Source organism: Cervus elaphus, chromosome 9, assembly GCF_910594005.1.
Source record: "Cervus elaphus chromosome 9, mCerEla1.1, whole genome shotgun sequence".
NCBI lineage: Eukaryota > Metazoa > Chordata > Mammalia > Artiodactyla > Cervidae > Cervus > Cervus elaphus.
In genome coordinates, this window is record NC_057823.1 from 58,104,346 (window position 1) to 58,112,323 (window position 7,978).

Below are 7,978 nucleotides of genomic sequence, written 5' to 3' on the forward strand. Positions count from 1 at the left end.
ATTTTCATTCTGAACTTTTCACTATCACTTGTAACTCTTGCCACAGTCATAGTATCTCCATTTAGGAACACAGTTTTACTTGTACATGGTTGGTTACCAAGGGGATTTTCAGATAAGACATACAGGTCAACCTCACTTAGAGAAACTCACAGAAGCAACTGCCTAATAGTCCAGATGTAGAAAACTACAAAATCATCCCTTTTCAAGATTGTTCCTCATAGATTCCTTGTTACATGATTTTGTTGAAGTTTATATACCAGTTTGAGAAATTTAACCTAAGGAAATTATCATATCAGTGTGCCTTCAAAGATTTACACCTTCAAGCTGCTTTATTGCAAAATTATTCATGGTAGGCAAGAAGGGAGGGAAGCGAAGCAGGAGGAGAAAACAAGGGAGGAAGTAGCGAAAGAATGGAGGGAGGGAGGAAAGGTAGGAGGAGGGAGGGAGGTTTCCTAACAATTCTTTTAAACTAGAAGAATTAGAGTAGTCAAGTACTGAAATACTATACAACCTTTACAATCTATGTTGGAGGAGAACATGTAACAGTTGGGAAATGTTCTTAAATAGTGACAAGTGAGGGGGGGATAAAAGCAATCCACAAGCTATATTTAGAGCAGCCAAAAAAAAAAAAAAAAAAAACATGATTAAGAGCATGGATTCTGGAGCCAGACTTTCTTGGTTCAAAGCCCAGTTCTACCACTCGCTAGCTATATGGCTTCAAGCAAGTTAACCTCCTGGTCCCGTAGTTTCCACATCTGTAAAATATTGGTAATACTAGGACCTAGATCACAAGGTTGTGATTAATAAGTATAAATCAAGCACTTAAAACAGTGACTAACAGGGAGCACAATATCACATTACATTATTATTATTATTAACATTTACAGTCTGCTTCTGCCTTTATACACAACATATGAAACTCTTACACACAAGAAAAAGATTTAGAAGACTATGCCCCAAAATATTAGCAATGATTATTTCCATGGAATTAAGGGCAATTCTTAAATTTTTTTCTTTCCTTTTTCTTTTCCTTTTCGAGAATAAAGTTGCAGCATTTTTGTAATTTTAAAAGTTAATTTTTAATCAGATCACCTTTTATATGCTTTTCCTCTTAAAATACTTTATTACTAAAACATCCTTTTTAAAAGTATAATATATGACCATATAATGTAATAGACAGCTACAGATTTTACTTAAGTACACATCCATTGTAGTTGAATAATTTGAAGTCCATGAGATAAAGTAACGTCTGACTGCAGTTATACCTTGTTTTCTTTTGCTTTTAATGTTTTATTCCCTGGGATCAAAGATCCCTACATGGCATTCAAAAGTGTCATTCATTATTTACTTAAATATTTTAAGTGCCTACAATGTAAACAAAATACACAAAAATCTTTGCCCTCGCATAATTTATATTCTAATAGGGGAAAATAATAATAAAAAAAATTACAAGTAAATTATGTATCATGCTAGAAGCCAGTAATTGGGTATGAAGGAAATCAAGCAGTGTTGCAGGAAGAGGGCATGGAAGGAGGCTGGTCTAGTTTTTAAAAGGGGGTTCATTCTAAACATCACTGAGCAAGCACTGTATGCCGAAACTGATAGGAACTCCTATGATAAACACAAATGTCCATCGGCAGATGAATGGATTAAGAAGATGTGCTATATATATACAATGGAATAAAAAGCCATAAAAAAGAATGAAATAATGCTATCTGCAGCAACATGGATGGACCTAAAGATTATCATATTAAGTGAGGTAAGTTAGACAAAGAACAAATATCATGTGATATCACTTATATATGGAATCTAAAAAATAATATAAATGACTGTATAAGCAAAACACACAGACTCAAAGAGATAAAAAATAAACTTACAGTTACCAAAGGGGAAGGGAGACAGCGACAAACTAGGAGTTCGAGATTAGCAGACATACACTACCATATATAAAATAAACACGAAGGAACTACTGTATAGTACGGGAACTATACTCAATATCTTATAAAAACCTATAATGTAAGAAAATGTAATAGAGATTTACATATACATGTATAACTGAATCACTTTACTGTACACTTGAAACTAATATTATAAATCAACTATATTTCAATCAAAATTTTAAAAATAAAAAATACAGACAAATATTCACTTCGTCATTCCACAAAGAGTTGCTGAGCACTTAGAATTTGCCAGGTCCTGCTCTGGGTACTAATAAGGATACAGTACCTAGGGAGTTGTGGTTCTTGCCCTATTTCACAAAGGGTGAAATCTTATGATCACCATGGTCTTCTACAGAAAAATTTCCCAACCCCTGCTCTTCAACATTATCTTATCTGAAAAATTAATTTGACATTTTAGGGGAAGTAACTGAAGTCTATTTAGACAGAAAATCTCTTGGGTGTGGTTGTGCCTGCTTAGTTTAGATCTACAACAAATTGGGATACGCAAACTGTTCCTTTAAGCTTTAATGCAGTTAATGCTTGAGGAGAATTACAAGAAGACATTCTGTGACATTTGAAGCTGTTTCGATTTCAGCTGCCTGTTATCTGACACTCCAAAATAAAATCACTACAAATTTGCAGCCTACTTACTTCAAAGTTCACATATGAGACCTGTGATTCTCCTGATGCCCCTCAAATATGAAAAACCATTTTAGAAATGTTATGGTTTGCAAAGCAATGAAAAATATAAATCCAAAACCTTGGGTATTATTATCTGAAAATACCATCCGTTCATTTTGCAAGCTCCATTATATAAATGTCTATTATAAGTCTAGAGAAAGTTTAGATTCTAATTCCAATTCACAAAATCAAGTATTCACTTGTTTAACAATTTTTTACTGAGGACTTACTGTAAACCAGGCATTACTATTGCTTACAGAACAGTTACTTCTGAGGTATCAATAGTTGGTCCAGTATGAATACCTCTTTTAAGTGAGATGACATTTTCATCTTTCAATTATATGAAAAAATAGATATGTCCCTATTATGTTGCAGTGTGTAGTCTACTGGAAAAGAGAAAATCCAAATAAACACAAATAATAAAAATATATGTATGATTACAATTGTGCAGAGTGCATGAAGAATAGCCTTCTAGAAAAGAGAGCAACAAGCCACCTCATTCCCATTGGAACAGAGCTCCCTGGAGAAAGTAACATCTCCCAGAGGAGGAGCAGAGCAAAGCCAAGTGAATTTCATGGGAAGAGTATCTTTACCCCTGCCACACGGGTCACATGTTGAAATGCTAAGGATTTGGGGGAAGTGGGACCAGGAAATAATATTTAGCACATGCAAGTATTATTGTTGCCCTCCTACACACACACACACATACACACACCAGCTTTTAAACAGGACCACTGAGGCTGGGAGGACTGCTGATTCATCCACATGCCAGCAGTAAATGGCGAGTCTGGGGATCAGCTGCAGGCTGGTGCAGAAACCAGAGCTTTTCAGATGCCTCATCACGTGCATCTCTTCCCTGCTCTGTGACACTAAGGAAACCCAGAAACCTTTGCACCACTTCTAGTTCCCATTTCAGTTCATGTGATACTGGGCTGTTTTAAGGAGGATCTGATTTCAGAGCCATGTGGTTTCACTTTAAGATTTCCAACTTCAGGGAGAAGAAACATCAGATGCTGTCATTTAAACTAAGCTCAGCCCCATCCTCTCCAGGACTCCAACAACCTGCTTGCCCCACCCTCAATAACAAGCTTCCACACAAATTCCTTTTCTAGAAGGAAAACATCACCATCCCTTCTTTGGAGTCTTGGAGATTCTTCCAGAAACAGACCCTGGTGCTCTGGGACATACAATCTCTCTTCACTTGGCTTCACCCCTACTGGGGTCCCTCATTTCCTGCGAATACAATATCAAGTTCAGGAAGCTGAGTGTAGGTACTGGGCAGGAAACCATTTTCCTTTTAGAGCAAACACAGAAATGGACAGACACAGCCACACATCCCTGCGGTCATTTCATTCTCACTTGACAGGTGATGAAAATTTTTGCAGTGGAGTGACGTGAGCTCTGCAACTCTAATAACCATTTACATGCTATTTCCAAAGAAGCATTGGAACTCAGGGGTGTTTCTGGTCCCCAGTAGAGCCCCCAACATTCCCTCCCTTTTAGACATTAACCTGTAATGATTTCAGAACCAATATACCTGGATCCACTTGAGCTTTTTCAAATCCTAAAAGATGATGCTGTGAAAGTGCTGCACGCGATATGTAAGCAAATTTGGAAAACTCAGCAATGGCCACAGGACTGGAAAAGGTCCATTTTCATTCCAATCCCAAATAAAGGCAATGCCAAAGAATGCTCAAACTACCGCACAATTGCACTCATCTCACACGCTAGTAAAGTAATGCTCAAAATTCTCCAAGCCAGGCTTCAGTGATACGTGAACCATGAACTTCCAGATGTTCAAGCCAGTTTTAGAAAAATCAGAGGAATCAGAGATCAAATTCCCAACATCCATTGGATTATCGAAAAAGCAAGAGAGTTCCAGAAAAACATCTATTTCTGCTTTATTGACTATGCCAAAGCCTTCGACTGTGTGGATCACAATAAACTGTGGAAAATTCTGAAAGAGAAGGGAATACCAGACCACCTGACCTACCTCTTGAGAAACCTGTATGCAGGTCAGGAAGCAACAGTTAGAACTGGACATGGAACAACAGACTGGTTCCAAATAGGAAAAGGAGTACGTCAAGGCTGTACATTGTCACCCTGCTTATTTAACTTATATGCAGAGTACATCATGAGAAATGCTGGACTGGATGAAGCACAAGCTGGAAATAAGATTGCCGGGAGAAATATCAATAACCTCAGATATGCAGATGACAGCACCCTTATGGCAGAAAGTGAAGAAGAACTAACGAGCCTCTTGATGAAAGTGAAAGAGGAGAGTGAAAAAGTTGGCTTAAAGCTTAACATTCAGAAAACTGAGATTATGGCATCTGGTCCCAACACTTCATGGCAAATAGATGGGGAAACAGTGGAAACAGTGACAGACTTCATTTTGGGGGGCTCCAAAATCACTGCAGATGGTGACTGCAGCCATGAAATTAAAATACACTTACTCCTTGGAAGGAAAGTTATGACCAACCTAGGCAGCATATTAAAAAGCAGAGACATTACTTTGCCAACAAAGGTCTGTCTAGTCAAGGCTATGGTTTTTCCAGTGGTCATGTATGGATGTGAGAGTTGGACTATAAAGAGGGCTGAGCGCTGAAAAATTGATGCTTTTGAACTGTGGTGTTGGAGAAGACTCTTGCGAGTCCCTTGGACAGCAAGGAGATCCAGCCAGTCCATCCTCAAGGAGATCAGTCCTGGGTATTCATTGGAAGAGCTGATATTGAAGCTGAAACTCCAATATTTTGGCCACATGATGCAAAGAGCTGACTCATTTGAAAAGACTCTGATGCTGGGAAAGATTGAGGGCAGGAGGAGAAGGAGACAATAGAGGATGAGATGGTTGGATGATATCAATGACTCAGTGGACATGAGTTTGGGTAGACTCCGGGAGTTGGTGTTGGACAGGGAGGCCTAATGCAATGCAACTCATGGGGTCACAAAGAGTCAGACATGACTAAACAACTGAACTGAACTGATACCTGGATCCAAATCCTTCACACATTGCCTATGTGAACTAGGGCAACTTGACCAACATATCTGAGCCTTAGTTTACTAATACCACATGTACCAAAAGCAATTAACTTTCCTATACCCTAATTTGACTGATATTCTGGTTTTCACAAGCAGGAGAACCATTTATAAAATATCAAGTATTCTTTAGTTTTAATAAATAGGTGCTGCCTTGAGCTCTCAAAGGAAACCCCCTCTCATTACCCTGAGCAGTATAAGCATTAATAACTGACGCATCCGCTACCACCAGGATCCCACTACTAGTCTTCTTTTTGACTGGTTGATGCACAAGATAGTCAAAGCACCCAGTTTATCTGTACTTGCTCCCCACCATAGATTCTCCCAGTAATCTCCAAGAGCTAGCCCTGCTTTCTCCATGCACTCCTCCAGGCCCTGGGGAACCACTGGGCATCCTGAGAGCCACATTTAAGAGCAGCCAATTCACTCTGTTCTCATATACCAATATTTGTCCCACCTGCCAGAGTGTGTCCTGGTTTGGCAGAAGTTGGGTAGGTGGGTGCCTTTGATGTATTGCTCACACCCAGGTAGGCAAGCCCTCCATGGACCACAGAGGCTATGACTTCCCATCTTGAGCCAGCACTCCCTACAATCATCTGTGTGGCCACTTGTAGAAAATGAAGCCACCATGAGCCAGGCCCTGAGAGAACCAGAGAAAGATGGGGACCGCAGATGGTCAGGCCAGGAGACAGTAAGAGCCCCTACAGAGGAGGAGAGTACTTTTTTGGAGTAATTTATTACAAGTTTAATAATTACTATAATTTCTCCCATTTCACAGATAAGGAAACTACGGAATGAAGAGGCTATTTAAAACACAAATTGTTGTTGTTGATGTTCAGTCAATAAGGCATGTCTTAGTGACCCCATGGACTGCAGCACACCAGACCTCCCTAACCCTCACTATCTCCCAGAGTTTGCCCAAGTTCATGTCCATTGAGTCGGTGATGCTATCCAATGATCTCATCCTCTGCCACTCTCTTCTCCTTTTTCTCCACATAAGTGGCAGAGTCCAAATCTAAACCCAGGCACTTCAGTGACAGTGGGTGTGTACTTAACCTTCACACTTGCCTTCTCTCATTTGGACAAAGTATATTTTCAGCTTAATTAAAAATGACATTCCAGTAAGTGATTTCATGGCTTAGTTGATAGGAGATAATTTGACCATATAAAAATCTTTGGCAACATTATAAAATCTAGGAAAAAGTTTAATATAATTGCTTAGTTCAGCAGAGAAGGCAATGGCACCCCACTCCAGTACTCTTGCCTGGAAAATCCCATGGACGGAGGAGCCTGGTAGGCTGCAGTCCATGCGGTCGCGAAGAGTCAGACATGACTGAGCGACTCCACTGTCACTTTTCACTTTTATGCATTGGAGAAGGAAATGGCAACCCACTCCAGTGTTCTTGCCTGGAGAATCCCAGGGATGGGGTCGCACAGAGTCGGACATGACTGAAGTGACTTAACAGTAGCAGCAGTTCAGCAGAAGTTGAAAAAATTCCTAGGACCATGAAAATTATTACTGATTTCTAAGAAATTCTCTACTTTTTAAGACTGCATACCACCTATCAATTGAATGGAGAGCTGGACAGAAGAGGTGGATGTAATTCCATATCAAACCACATGGTGCTGGGACTTCCCTGGTGGTCTAGTGGTTAAGAATCTGCCTGCCAATGCAGGGAACATGGGTTTGATCCCTGGTCAGGGAAGATTCCACATGCCGCAGGGCACCTAAGCCTGTGTGCCTCAACTACTGAAGCCTGCACACCCACAGCCCATGCCCCACAACAAGAGAAGCCACCGCAATAAGAAGCCCTCTCACTGCAACTAGAGAAGAGACCCCACTCACCACAACTAGGGAAAGCCTGCAAGCAGCAGTGAAACACCCATGTGCCACAACAAAGACCCAATGAAGCCAGAAAGTTTTTTTAAAACAATGACAACTGACTGAGAAACTATTTCAATTAATGTGATGGTTCAGTAAAATGTCATATAAAAGAAGGATGCATAACAACATATAGGATTTCCTGCAAGAGTTTTATTGGAAGAAGATTTGATTCCCAATAATGAAAAACAAATGTAAAAACACATGGTGCGTAAACATGTAACAATCATACTCAAAAAGATCATGCCAACAGTGTCTAAAAAAACCAACAATAATGAATAACCCATAAATCATCACTATAAATTTTAGTGAACGGTGTGCACTACAACTTTTGTCACTTGGTAAGCAGTTTTGTAAGTTTAGTTCAGACAATAAAAAGAAATGCATGTTTAATTTTTTATGTATAGCCTGATTTACATATTAACCTATATTACTG